Raw genomic sequence first — 15469 nt, 5'->3', positions numbered from 1 at the left:
TCCAGCTGCTTTGCACTCTCAATGTTAGACAAGATATTGTGGTCACTTGTGTGTTTGCTCTTTAATTCAAATATGGTCATCTCTCTTGACTTTAATGGGTGACATCGCGCCTTATTCTTACACAGTCAATAGTAAAGGCCTCAAGGCAAGGGTTTTCAAATTCTGACATCATAAGGACTAAACTGATCAGGTTATTCTTTGTCTAACTTCTATTTGGGGGATATTCATCTTTTAAGTTTTGGAACTAAAATTCCTATAATTCAGGGGATGTAAACAGCAAGCATAGTGTTGGCATGATGTCAGTGATTTGGCTGTGGGCTTTTTGATCGATTTCCCCTCATTGTTTTGCCGGAGCCCCTTGTGTTGGCATCCACCCTGCTGAGTTCAATCACTCAAATGAATGGGTGGGCTTTGATTTTTTCATACAGGGCTACTTGAGGGGAAAAAAAATCAAAACATGACAAAATTGACACTTTAGAGCACACAGCACTATGACACCCTCTAAAAGTGTGCTGTACAGCACGATCAGGGTGAGACGCACTTTTATAAACACAATAAGAAATGAGAAATTAAACTAGCTGTGACATTTCTGGTGTTCTGAGGACTGGATTGCCGGTCCAACACCACAGTATAAATCACTCATCTCATTTATAAAAGTGCTGGAGTTGACAACCTCCAAACCACCTATCCACAACCACACACACACACAGACCCATATTTATCTAAACTCAAGGCCAAACTGTCTATCATTGAAGTACCCATCAAAATTTAATTAAGAAATGTGCAACGAGACACAATACACCCAAACCTATAAAGACAAATGGTGAACAACAGGAAAATACAGCATGACAAACGGATTGTATTTTCTCACACATACTGCTAAATCAATATGTCATTAAACATCCCTTACAGGGAAAAGAGAACACATGTTTTCTGTTTTTCTTCAGCTCGGTAGCTTGTATGGATTTTTTCTCAATATGTTTTTGTAAGTATTCCAAATAGAAACTTTAGAGGGTGAGGGAAGTCTGTAACTTTGGGATATGGACCGCCTTGGTTTGGAGTTGAATGGGGTCTGGGTATTGATCAAGGAAGCTTGTAAGTGGACCAGTCTGCAGTATTGTGGTTAGGTTAGGAAACTACATAGTCAAGTCGGATTCAATACAACACTCCTCCAATGATAAAATTATAAACTATTTTAAAATATTTAAGCAATGCTGGTAAGGCCTTAGAAGATAGAGTGGTAATCCTAGCCTATCATACCCCATTCTGATCATGTTGTGATGAGATTCAACCTTGATTTATCATTAGTATGTTAATAGTAGTGTATTTTTAACAAGTTTTCATCCCAAGTGCCCATATATTGCAGCTTTGCAGTGGATCTCCGAGTTTAAATATTAAGCTAAGTATCCTTCTGATCTGCTATCTACATTCTGGGATGCTGCTACACTGATGTCAACGCAAGCACATGGTGGGGTGACGCCGCACATGGTTCTGTTTAGGCAACAACAGAACATAGCAACCAACGCCTGGACTTCAACAAATGCACATGCTGGCACAGATGGTTAGGTTTAGGGGAAAGAGGAAAATGGGTAGGTGTAAAACATCGTATTCAAACGAGAAGCAGGCACCAGACTCTCGCATCAAAGTCCAGGTTTGTTTGACCAATCCACCTCCACTTCTGCCCACCCTATAGGCACATGCTCATTACAGTATGTCGCTAACAGGCAGCGTTTCAACCTGACACTGTCCTGATGATGTGACAAGTTCCATACCGCTGGGTTCTCAAGTAAAGCTGTCCGTGCACATAGGGATGGACACAGCAGGTGCCGTCGGAAATTTCGCAGGCGTTGAATAACACTGCGACCGGTTCTATCTGGCTGGGTTCTCACCCGATGCTGTCCAGCGGCGTTTCATGCGCATGTGAAAGGTGCATTATGGCGTTGCAGTGTTACACTAAATGTGCTAACAAAGCCGCTCTCTTTTACGAGTTTGTAATGAGAACAGGGTCGTATTTTTTGTCATGTATTGCACCAACATTGGGCCTCATGTAGCAACATTCTCTTATATTTCTCTTACATTTTCTGGTAAGAGAAAATATATGAGAGGTCAGCTAAAGATGCACAAAATGTTCTTAAGCATCCAAATCTGCTCTAACCCAGGTGTGCTAAATGCTGAATCCCACTTCATCATAATTCACTCACTAACATAGGTAATGCCCACCAAATACTGTATATGGGCAGGTTGTGAGGCATTTGCAAAAACACATGCCCAAGACTGGAGACATGACACTAAAAGAGGTTGCAAGAAGAAAAACCTCTGCAGTAGTGAAACTGAAACACTGTTGCTACAAGAAAATCAAAAACCCAGCATGACAAAACATTTACTGTTATCAACAAGAGATATTCAGATCCTTTACTGAGCCTAAGCCTAATGCCTTTTCATGGGCCTACGTCTGATGTATAAAATGTGTCTATCATCACTGCACTGCAATTTTAAAATATGATAATCTGGTCACATCTTTTGCTGTGTTCAAATGTCGTCTCAATTCCTCCACCCCCAGTAACTTTAGGCATGTTACCAGGGGAAACCCCGGGTGTTTTTGAAACGTCATTGAAACTGCTAGTTTGCCAGAGCAACAGCTCCAGTCAAAAGGTAACACATCAATTTTGTGCAGGCTTAAAACACGGCTCGAAACTAACGGCATCCAATCACCCTGGGGGCAATACAGAACATGTACTGGAACAGAGTTCTTCTCTGTGGGATGCCATCAGAAAGAAAAGACACGGTAAACTCACAATCAACGCATCAGAGGTCGCACACTATTGTTTCCCTGATAATGCTACAATGTGAAAATTAAATCTGTGTTAACATTCACAGAAAGCAGCCGGTGGCCAAAACTAATAGCTTACAGAGGTCGCATTGAATTAAGCCACATTCCAATGAGTTCAAGCTCTATTCTGTAAGAGGTCAACGTACGAGCTCATGTTGTGTTCAAAGTAATTTGTTGATGTTTTCACAGAGATATAAAATAGATGTTATGTAAGAAGTAAGGCCTTCTAAAAAAGGTTTTCATGTGGAAAAAAAGTTATTTTAGGGGCAGTTTTGGCAAAGCTGTTTCATAAATGTGAATGACTGACTTTGTGCTTGTTCAAAGGTCTGAATGAATTTGAAACAGTTCAGTTTTTTCTTTTTTATAATGAAGATTACAAAAACAAAATTAACAACCAAAAACAAAACATAAGTATATGCCCCCAGCATTTCATAATCCATGCATCTAGATAGATGGAAAGATAACAAAAACAAAAACAAAACTTGTGTGCTGGGGGTATTCCAGGAAGCAGGTTATGTGAAAACCCTGAGTATGTTAACCCTGAGATAAAGGAAACTCTGTGTTATCTGTTCCAAAAAGACAGTTAAGTCAAACTCTGAATTTCTACCTGTCTCCTCCCACCTGAAGCAAGCTATCAGACACTGATTGTCCGTATTTTTGCAATCTGATCGGTATCGAAGCAGAATTATTACGCAATGCCTTACATCGGGAGAGGATTTTCAGATCTCCATTGGATGTGCTCTCATTTCCTGATAATTATCTGTTAGAATGGCACCGTTTTTCATTACAATCAATCATTTATTTTAATAGTATGCGGCCGTACATATCCAATCTCTCTATTATATAATAATAATATTTCATTGAATTTTCATATACATATCACCACATTTTTAATTCACCAATCAATGATTCCAACAGACAAAACATGAATACAATTTTGAAGGAAATATAAAATGAAAATATTCAAAATAATAGAATAAAACAAAACTCCAATAATAAATTAAAATTTTAAAAGCATCCAACAGGCTAACATACCAACATAAATTAAATAAAAAGCAATAATCAAATATCAGTTAGCTCAATAAAAATACAATCCCCACATATGCACCATAACCTAATACACGATCATCATAGTAATTCTCAGTCCCATAAAGAAAGTTAATATTGTGTTCATGGCGTGTGCTTCATATTAATACCAAATGTTAATTTACTTGGCAGAATATTAGGCGAGAGGACATATATATATATATATATATATATATATATATATATATATGTGTGTGTGTGTGTGTATATATATATATATATATATATATATATATATATATATATATATATACGTATATATATTAGTGCTGGGCTGTTAACGTGCTGCGTTAATCGCTGGATTCTTATCGCGATAAGCAAATTATCGCGTGATAAACTATTCACTAAGTTGGGTCTATACAGTGAGCAAGGCACCAATTTCACTTTGATGTTTAAGCGCGGATGTATACCTGGTCGAATTACGCGGAGGGCGTGAACAAGGCGGAGCTGGTCTGCCTGAGTGACTGGAGTGATTGGCTCAAGCCATGTCACAAAGCTACTGACTGTTAATGGTCTTCTTCATGACCTCTAATGTAGGCCCACAGTTCAGTTAGGGTCATGTTATCAGAGGCTGCGCCCTCTGCTGTTCATTCCAGTTAGCAGGAAAAGCTTTTTCCACATGGAGACAGAACCTGTGTTCCTAAATGTCTGTGTTTAACAAAATTAAAAAAGTTAAACACCAAAGTAAATCTTACGTACATTATTCTTTTACCAAATATTATAGTAGAACAGCTTTCTCAAGCAGTTTGTGATGCATTTTCATCATTTAGATAGATAGATATTATTTTGAATGTCATGGCAAAATTCAAATCTATAATTTTAATCTAGATTAATCTAGATTAACTACAGGGTTGCAGTGAGATTAATCTAGATTAAAAAAAATAATCTATGCCCAGCACTAATATATATATATATATATATATATATATATATATATATATATATATATATATATATATATATATATAACAGCATTCTGTTGGGGGTTTTAATGACTACATGTTGAAATGGCCACTGAATGAATTTTTACTTTGTTTAACTTAAAATATAGCCAGCAAACATGGCTGAGTGAAATATCTCCTACCTTTATGAATCATGTTTTTATATTTCATTTTCTGCTGTTTCAAAGAGCATTTCCCCCTGTGAGACTGAACCTAAATGAAAATCAGAATTTATTCAATCCATCAATTTTTCACCTTTATGCTATGATCCTAATAATGTGCGGTTAATGGTCAGTCAATGTTTAGACTCAGAGTATGCTGAACCTCCTTTCTGGAATACCCCCCTGGTACACTTGTGCCACCAGTGGGAAAAGTTAATCTAGAGCCCTGAGAGGGATTTGTGATGTATTATTTATGATTAAAAAAAACATCTAGCATCACTTAATTTCTGCTTGTCTAAATGTAGTGTCACCAAGGGCTTAATTACTAGAAAACGGTTCAGCTATTTTATCATAGTGTATTTTTTACAGCGCATATTTTAAGGATGAATATACTGTAAATCAAAAACAACACAAAAACATCAATAAAGAATCAGATCAACCTATACCATATTGTTATTTTAAACATGGCGGGGGACAAATGCGCTAGAACCACCACTGCACATAAACACAAATAATAGGCCACGTGCACAAATCAACATAAACACGCCAGTGGCTGTGACACATGGCAATTTAACACAACACAACACTATAGCTACACAAGGCCCGCCTGTTAACAAGCCAGAACATGCAGCAGGCTAGCTGAAAGCCTGGCCACACCATGGATGTGTTATAATGAAGCCGTTCTACATGTAAGAAAACCATACGAGCACACACAGTAAAATACAACCAAATAGCCATCAACATGCAGAACCACACAGCTTAGACATATATTGGATTGCGTTTCACTCACCGTTGACGTTACTTCTTTAAAACGGAAGAGTTGCATCTTTCAGGTGTGCACTTGGTGGATTCATCAGATATTCCATCCAGATTGTTGTTGTTTCGACACATTTCATACGCCATTGTAGCACTGTCCTCTCCGTTTATTGACTGGCAGGGAGAATCTCCTCAGAACCTCCTCTTACAGCTGGAAAAGTAAGTCTACGTCCGCAAAACTCACAAAAAAACATGTCCTTTGTAGCTTCATTGGCTATCCACGGCAACTGTAATTTCCAGCTAGCTTGATAACTCTGTCTTGTCTGTTGTCCAAATGCGTCACTGCGGTTATTTTCACCGATGTTGCCAACACTCGTCGACTATGCACTGCTGGAGGCACTGGGGGAGGTGGACGTTGCACCGGTGAAAACACTTTTACTCACTGTTTTGGGTTTTTAACCACATATTTGTCCGCTTTGTTGTCCAGTCCAGGAAAAATCCCAGGTCAAGGTAAGCTAACGAGCAGCCGCGCATTTTTTTTCCCAGATGTGATTTGGTCCCGTGGTGTGATTGGCTAGTCAGTAGTAGGGCGGGACAAAGCGGAACTAAGCCGACAGATTGGCTGTTAACCTGATGTTGATTTTGATTGGCTCCGACTGTACGCTGACGCAAGTGGGTGCTCGGGCGTTTCCGTGGGTGGTCTGCAAGAGAAAGGAAAGCGATTTTAGTGAATATTTAGATATTTAGATAGATAGATAGATAGATAGACACAGAATATTCCCATTATTTATTGACAAACCAATTTTTGTATGTATTTATTTATTTAATGTTGACTGACATGGCATTCCATACAGGAGTACCCATGGAATTGGTGCCTATTGTTGGGCTCAATGGACCAGATATAGTAGTATTTGCTTATCCACGAAATTTAATAATACAATCATTATAATCACTCTAAAACATTATCTATATACAGTTATATGAAATCCATGCATTAATAAAATATTTCTCTGTAGCCTAAAACTTACCTATACTTGTAATGAGCAAAACTGGTCTCCTGGTGCAGACTGGTCTCCTGGTGCTATGATTACATTTAAAAAATAAAAACTTAGATAAAAATAACTTTGTTGTGACTTGTCAAAGGATAGCATCCACCTGTCACCCAAAGCATCTGTGCTCTACATTTTGCATGTTAAGCCTTAATAAAATGCAAACACGCCATTTGTATTTAAAAAAAAAAAATCACCCCCAGTACAGTTGTTGTAAATGGGTAAATTAACTATAGAGACCAAAACAATTTTGTTTGTTTTTTTTAACCAGGCTGTAAATGTGTGTATTTCTGCTGTGAAGTTGAGTATTTAGCATGGGGATCTATGGGGATTACTTACTAGCTATTTACTGGCTTTTGGATATGATCGCTAGTGACGATTTTAGGAACTGCAGTTTTAGGCACTTCTCTTTAGACTTTGTTTTTTGGCCCTCGATGTTGCTGCTTGGATCAACTTTTTTTCCCCACCAGATCCGTGTGCGGCCAGGCTCCTATTTTGACGCCGGATCACTCCGCATAAATTCAGCCGAATTTAACGCAGAGCAGACAGGAAATCGGACAGCGATACAACATTAGGATATCCGGTTATTTTTCAGAATAAAACATTCCGTGTTTACGTCTGATCATATATTACTTAAATACATCAACAAAACGTCAAAATGAGCGGATCCAGGCCTGGATCGCGTGGAGAAACGTATTGGGAGTTATGGGAGTGAGTCCACATCCCTATAATTAATCCACGGAGTGAACAGAGTTATTACTTTTTCTTCTGTAATGATATACTGCGCGTGATTCTGTAATGACCACGAGAACTCCTTAGTCGCGCCACCTTGCCGGACTCAAAACGCAACAGGTGGGGATTGACGGATGATGGAGCACGGACCAAAACCGCAGCGGAGCCCTAATGCAACGCACATGCAAGCGGTGGAAATCCGCCGTAACAGTTTTCGTGCATGTTTGTATGAGGATATTATTTATTTTGAAGTTTGCTGTTTTCTTGAATTGTAATTTTGCTAAAAGTATCCTTGGTGGCCTGCAGCCAGCTTCATCTTCAGACTGGCAGAGGTGAGAGAAGGAAGCACATTAACTGCTCCTCATTTTATTAGTATATCCTTGCTCTGTACAAGACAAACTATTATCTGGACTCACGCTGTGGGCCTATTACATACAGTTTTTAAAGTTTGTTGACAACTGATAAGTAACTTTTAATCCTCTCTGAGTTGCTTTGAATTTCCACTTATTATTCAAGGTGGCTTCCAAAATAAATAATGCATTTTTTTCCTCTTTGTGTTAGGAATTTACAGTTTGACTCCAGTTGGATGAACATCCACAACACATGCCTTTCCAAGCAGCTCAGAAAAAAATGTAATGCATATCTTTATAAATAAGAGAATGACGAAGGATGGGAAATTTTTCTCAACTGAATTTCCGGCACATTCACTTTATTGGAATCAAGTTTTACAACTGACTGCATTTCAGCGGCCTGATCAGGCCACTGAAAACCAACAGCAATCAACTGAATAAATCACACTAGGAGAGGTTTAAGGAGGCTGCCGTCGGTTCATAACACATTTAAAATGAAATGCACAAACACACAGATGCATGAATGTGTGGAGGAACAAATGAGTTTGCACACACAATGCCATACACAAATGCGCACGCACACACACTCTCATTTCTTATGAGTCCGGGCAGTGGAGCCGAAGCATCTTGGCATGGTGATTTATTCATTTGCTTCTAGCAATAACTGAGGATATTGTTAGCGCCCCACCCATAAATCTGTTATTTTCCCCAACATAGAGATTTGGAGAGTGGAGGCAGCCGGGGGAAATTGAGATGATGAAGCACGATCTTGACTTTTCTATGGGGAACCTGAGCCACAGAGAGCAGGAGAGAGTGTTAATGTGTGAGTGTGATTTTATTCCATCTGTGTGATGGCCAGACTAGAGAGTCCATTTATTCAAACAGAGCCAATTGAAAATCTACACACACACGCAAAAACACACAGTGCAGTCAGTGTAATATACAGTATATGAGACAATGAGGGATGTACTGTAAATGTCACTTCTCCACAGGCCCAGCATAAAGGTTACAGCTGGAGCTCCATTCCTCTAAGTGTAACCCGTGCTGACTTCTAAATGATGTGTCCGACTGTGTTCCTGGAAACACTCCTGTGTTTGCATCATAGACCATGATATTATTGGCGTACAGATGGCTGTTGTACAGTATCTGATCACAGCCTCTTCATAATCATGAGAATGATGTCCTGTGATTGTGTGTTTTATTGCTGTACTGAGGAACATGAGAGTCATCATGTTGGAATTTAATGGTGAGGTTTGTCAGAAAAATAATTTGTGTATGACCTACAGTATACAGAATAAGCCATGTGACATGTTGTTCATCACGCTGGAATTTCACTGCTTTCTTTTAAACCCAGTGGATGACATTTATATAACAGATTACAACAGATGTATGATAACAATAACAAATAAAAGAAGTTGTGACTCACATCATGATTTCTGTGTTGTGTTCTTTAAAGACTGTCATTTTTAGATGCCTAGAAAAAAATTTATATACAGTATATATATATATATATATATATATATAGAGAGAGAGAGAGAGAGAGAGAGAGAGAGAGAGATAGATACGTAAACCAATTATTTTTTTAAGATTCTGAATTATCGCTGAATGAATTTCTATAGTTAACTGTAAATAATCACAATTTTCAATTCCATTATTTTGCTTTACAAAACAGTTTTGACAAAATAAAGCAATTCTTACCAGATTGTCTTGATAAGGAATCAAACTGCATGGCACTAACATAAAGTGAGCATGTCTGTAAAGGGGAGAATCATGGGTACCCATAGAATCCATTTTCATTTAGATATCTGGAGGTCAGAGGTCAAGGGACCTCATTTTTCCATTGCCAAATTTTAGCCTAAAATTGAAGTGTTATTCCCTCACTGAGAAGCTAGCATGGCAAAGATGCTACCACTGGATTCCTCAGGTCTGGTCTGCTGGTTTCATATGATACCTGTATCATCGCTGTAGCTTTAACTCTCGTCTCTGTACAACCTCTTAATGACAGGCATGCTGTCTGGCCATTAACGCATTTAAAAAAAAAAAAAAATCAATTAAGCAGTGTCGCACTCTCCGTACTGTATCTGTTAAATATGCAATGCTGTTATATTGTGTAAACAAACCACGTACCAATCAGCTGTGGGCCTGACTGGAGACATAAACACTTAAAAGTTGGGTGAGAACTCTCTATCTGCTTTCAGCCAGCTGCCACCTTATTAAGTTTTTTGCAGTTAAATGAGGAAGTGTTTTGTAGATATCTCTTCATTTCAACTTCAGGAACCAGCTGTTCCTCGTCCATTACCGAGCTTTCAAAGTAAGAGAATACACAGACACAGGCCGTACAACAAAAGTTTAGCTCCAAACAGCAGATTGTGACCAGTTTGGACAGTCCAGAAAACAGTGTCATGAAGGGCACAGTGTTACAGCAAATAAAACAAAACATTTCAAGTAATCCCTTCAAATATTCTATTTTAACCATTTGAAACCTGAACAAATTTGCATTGGAGTATGGGAAGAAGGCAATGAGCACATTACAAAGAAATGGAGCAAAATGACCAAGAAATTAGTAAAAAAAAAAAAACAAAAAAAGAAAGAAAGTTACAATTACCAGAAAATAAGCACCAAAAGTAGAAAAGTAAAAAACTAAAAACTTTAAGAAAGTGCCAAAAATAAATAAATAGACTTTTCTTCTCTGTAACATAATTTTAAATATAAAATTAAAAGAAGAACAAATATAGTTTTCTGGACATTTCTCCCTGTTTTTTGGATAATAGTTAATAATCCCATCCAGATAATCTTCAATTCATTTTCTTTTCATGTTTTTTTTTCAAATTGTATTTATTTTTTTGCTTTCAAAAGAAATCAAACCAATTTTCTCAGGTGTCAGAGGTTTAAATACTTGTTAAAGGCATCTGAATGCAGCATAAGAATACCAATGTAGATCCAGGTGTTAAAGAGTTAAAGACAGTAACTATATTCAGTATACTACTTCTTTTTTTGTATTTTAAATTTGTAGCTTAGTTACTTGTATTCAGTTACTTGCCAACACTGCTGAGAGACATGTGCTGGCTCTGGTTAAATAGCTAGCTGGCACGACCATGTAAACCTCTCTGAAACTCCCTCATTCATGTTTTGCTCATCTTTTTCTTGTATTCTACACTCAGTTTTTCATTATTCTCACCAGCTCTGAAATCTCTGACAGCACCCAATACGTTTCTTTACTCTGGTGATTCTCTTTAAAACTACGTAAATTTTACATTTTGTGCACCAGACTGTTGCAAAATAACCACAGAAACCTTTATCAGATTTGTTGCTTTAATGAAATGTTCTGCAGTTTCTCCTGCAAATCAGACAGATGCATTCACAGTCTTCTTAAATACCATAGATCAATTAAAACTTCTCTCTGTGCTAATAACTCCCTCAGGCTGTCCGCTCCTGCCAGTCCTCCCTCTGCATCTCCATCCAAAACATCTGGTAACCGGGGCAACAACTATGCATGCCATCTTCTGTATAATGAGTCTGGCTAAAGTGTTGCCTGCAGCTCGGCATTTATAATGACTTTAATTAACTCTATTAATTGTGGCTGTGATGAACAACATGATGTGATAGAGATTGTTGTGGTTCGGTATTATAATGGTGATGCAAAACACAAGAGTGTTATTTCAAATGGCACCATTTATTTGTGGATTATTACCAGGATTATGTCTCTGCTAAAGATTCAATGGGCAGATATTTCTTTCGTGCACTTAAGTAGTTATTTTTGAAAATAAAACAAATATAAAAAATAATAAAAAAGAAAAAAATATAACTAACTATATCTGGTCCAACCCTGTGTGCACGTGCACCACAAGTAAGCCTAGCCACGAAAATACCAAAAGTAAACTTGGCATGTCCCAGACTCAGTGGACAGCAAGCAGTTGACTGTGATCTGTTGTGTTCACATGGCTCACAAAAACAGACATCAGACATCATTAAAGCAAAGTAAACTGAATGTTCATTTCAAAACTATGAGCCATCTCCAACATTGTTTTTGTGAATTTGGCAGGACACCCAACCAGCTTCATAGAACACACTGTATATAACCACACCAGCTCAGGACCTCCACATCCAGTGTCCTCACCTGCAAGATCATCTAAGACCAGCCACGTGAAAAGCTGATGCAGCAGTTAGTTTGCACAGCTGAGGAATTTTTGCACAAATCTCAGGTACGCTTACCTCAGTGGCTCGTCTCAGACGATCATGCAGAAGCCTTTTGTTTGAATGGGAAAAGTCTTTTATTTCAACTCATAAAAAATGGAAGCAAAAACAAGTGTTGCATTTTTGTTCAGTGTGTGTCACACATTGTGTTTGGAACCTGTGAGACACCGCTTGCAGCTTTAAAATTGACTTGATGCGGATAAATTGCGTCTATTACAGTTATTGCTTTTCAGATTTCAGACTTAATGTCTCAAAAAGGGGAAAGTTCTATAATGACACCGATCAAACATGACAGGAATATCATTGATAGAGTCGCTCTGTCACCTTATTTTATTTGGGCTCAAGGTGGCATTGTGCTGTTTGAAGACTCAACCCAGAGGAGCATCCCCAAAGTGCTCTGCTGAGAGCAGTGCAGGCCTCTGAAGTACTGTAAACTCCAGTGCTTTATGATGCATTCAGAAATTCAATCCATTTTCTGAATCGACAGGTGGTTTGATGTGAAGCAGTACGCTGCCTGAGTGTGACTTGTATCTGAAAATAGCAGATTTACATCCAGTTTTCTCTCAGCTTCAGACTAAGAGTGACATATAGAGTTTGATAACTAATTAAAGTCATCCATCATAAATAGTTTCAGAAGAATGTTGAATTTCTGTGGAACTATTGTCCCCATGACAAAAAGCTCAGTAGAGGTTTCTAATTTCTTAACGAAAGCAATGTCCAGACAAAAACCAGTTCAAAATAATATATAAAAACATGATTTTCATGAGGTACAAAGATAAAGAAGGGTTTGACAATCACCAGCCGTTTACAGGAGTTTTTGTTTAATATTTGGTTATTTAAAATTATTTTTCCGAGCTCATCTTCCTCTTTTGTTCTGTAAATTATCATGACAAATTGTATATATTTGATTTTGAGTATGTGGGTGTATGTATATATTTAATAAATTAATTAATTACAGTACAGATTTAAATTAATAAGGAAGATGGTTAATTAAAATTCAATGACTCATGGAGAAGTGTTGGGAATAATATGTATTTACTTCTTCTCACTCCTTTTTCGAGTATGTAAACCAAGTCATCAAGTGTTTGACCATTTCAGTTTTTCATCGTCTGTAAACATTATGTTTTTTGTCTGTCTGCTTTTGTACAATAATTTCTCTATTTCCATGTATTTACATGTTAGAAATAAATCAAATCAAATCAAATGTTAGAGTAAGAATTTGTAACAGCTCCAGTATACAGTAAATAGCATTTAATTATTAGCGCCCGAGCAGCAAACTGTATAAATCTTAACAGAAAGTCAGACATTTTGAATTTACTGTTCAATTCCTGTGCATACTTTAACAAACTTGTCCTAGAGAGTTAATCTGGCTGACTGCGAATTTTGTCTGTGCGATCAGGAAGAAAATTTGTTAAAAGCTTGAGTTTATGTCTAACTGTGTGCCTGTGACAAAGCATCAAATGTCCATGTTTCACCACAAAACAGGAAGTGCTTAGTAGTTCCCCTTTAGACAGAAAAACATGTCCCAAACTTCACATTTGATGAGGTTTCCAGCCTGCACACATCTACATGCCAATAACTGCTTATACCTACAGCCCCACTTACTGGCAACAGGAAATTACATGTTTTAAACTTTGCTTTACTTCCTCAAGCATGTTGCACTAGATCCACTTCAAATTTGTTTACAAAAGTGCAGAGCGTAAAAGTGCAAAGTGTAAGAGCTTGATAATGCTTGATTGGGAAGATTTTGAACTGTGTTAAATGCTGTTGCCATAACAGCCTTTTTGCATGTTTCACCATAAAAAAGGAAGTTGTTGTAAGTTTAGCAGACATTGTCCAGTCTGCCCCGAATGTCTCGTGCTTGATAACATCTCTGAACTGAAAACATTTAGATACAAACATTTAGGTATGGTTATAACGCCACCCACTGGTAACATGACATGTTGTAGACTTTGATGCACTACTCCTGCCACTTTAAACACTTTTAAGTCTTACAATGTTGGTCACGTTTTATTATAAACACTTTGATTATTCGCGGAACAGCTGGTGTCCTGCCAACACACTCCTGAGTTGCGCAGAAGCGCAAGGGGCTCGTTCATCGCTGCTTGTAGCTTTAATTTGATTTATTTTCCCCTATTTTTTTTTAATGAAAGTAAGTGAAACTTACAACATTGAGAGAGAGAAGCATGGCTTTCTGCATGTGGTGAGACTCTTTATACACTTATACACTGAAGAAAAGTATTATTTTCTGTGTGTGCGATCAACTTAAAAACAAAGCATGAGAGCACAATGGTTATTCTCATGAGGCTCACTTTTGCAAATCACTGTATTGTTTGTTGAAGTATTACTACACAGCAATGGTTCACACAAAAGTTCAGACCTCCTGAAACAGTTAATCATAATTTGGAAATTGCCATTATTCCTTGTTATTGTAACATCAAAGCTATAATTCATGTGGATGTTGTTTGAAGTTGAACATTCTTTTGGCTCCAACTTTTGATTAGCAGTCATTTAACTTGAAGCACTATTTTGAGCTAATTTATAGGGTTTATTTTAAGTGAAACATATCTGTATTCATCCCTAACATCTTGCCTCTGTGTTTTTAGGTCTGTCAGTAAATTCAGTAAAATGCTCCCACAACTGAGACTGCGCAGTATAAAACAACACTAAGAGCCTGCAGCCGTGTTAGTGGCTCATTAACTGCTAAACATGCTGATGTTTATCAAGCAATGTTCACTGGTCACTAAACACAAAGCACAGCTGAGGCTGATGGGAACTGTTTTGCAGATATTTGTAAAACCAAAGTATAATTAAATCATAGCCTGATGATGTGCTGGAGAAAAATTAGTTGTTTTTTTTTTTTGTTTTTTTTAAAAAAGATTGCATTTCATCCTGAGGCAAACCTAAAGATAATCTGTCCAATATGTCCGATAGTTGTTTTGGTTTTTAACTCAAAACCTCAACTTTCAACTTGCAGGTGGCACTAGAGGAAAAGTCATTGGGGTTCATCCATTAGGGACCATGGATATACTTAATTCTGATAGTTGTTGAGATATTTTGTACTGGGCCAAAGTGGGGAACTGATGAACTGGCATTGCTATCTCTGGAGCCACGCTGCTAACAAAGGTAAAAATATTACATACATCTGGTCCAAAAAGAGCAGCACAGTCAGCCTCCATGGTCAACTGAGTGCATGACATCTACACCCATGAAGACCTATTTTCCCTTAAACGTCTGCATCCACGATGCCTTTTAAAGGCTAAGACTGGTTGGTGAATTCCAGCAACAGACTTAGTTAAAGCTCAGTCTTAAATCAGACTCAGGAGGTCAAAAGGCAACAATGATAAAACATAAACAGGAAACACTAGAA

General features: G+C 37.6%; 1 long non-coding RNA gene across 1 annotated transcript in view; it reads right to left on the bottom strand.

Annotated features, from left to right (window-relative positions):
• The window catches only part of LOC148185981 (uncharacterized), a 209893-nt gene that overhangs the window by 162326 nt on the left and 32098 nt on the right, over window positions 1-15469 (bottom strand). Inside the window, exon 3 of the long non-coding RNA XR_015775399.1 lies at window positions 5809-6475. This is a non-coding gene — a long non-coding RNA (uncharacterized LOC148185981). The remainder of the gene's footprint in view (window positions 1-5808; window positions 6476-15469) is intronic.

Source organism: Plectropomus leopardus, chromosome 21 (genome assembly GCF_026936395.1).
Source record: "Plectropomus leopardus strain MGB_pleo_1.0 chromosome 21, ASM2693639v1, whole genome shotgun sequence".
Lineage (NCBI taxonomy): Eukaryota > Metazoa > Chordata > Actinopteri > Perciformes > Serranidae > Plectropomus > Plectropomus leopardus.
Note: the sequence above shows the minus strand (reverse complement) of the source record. Positions and strands in the feature narration are given on the sequence as shown.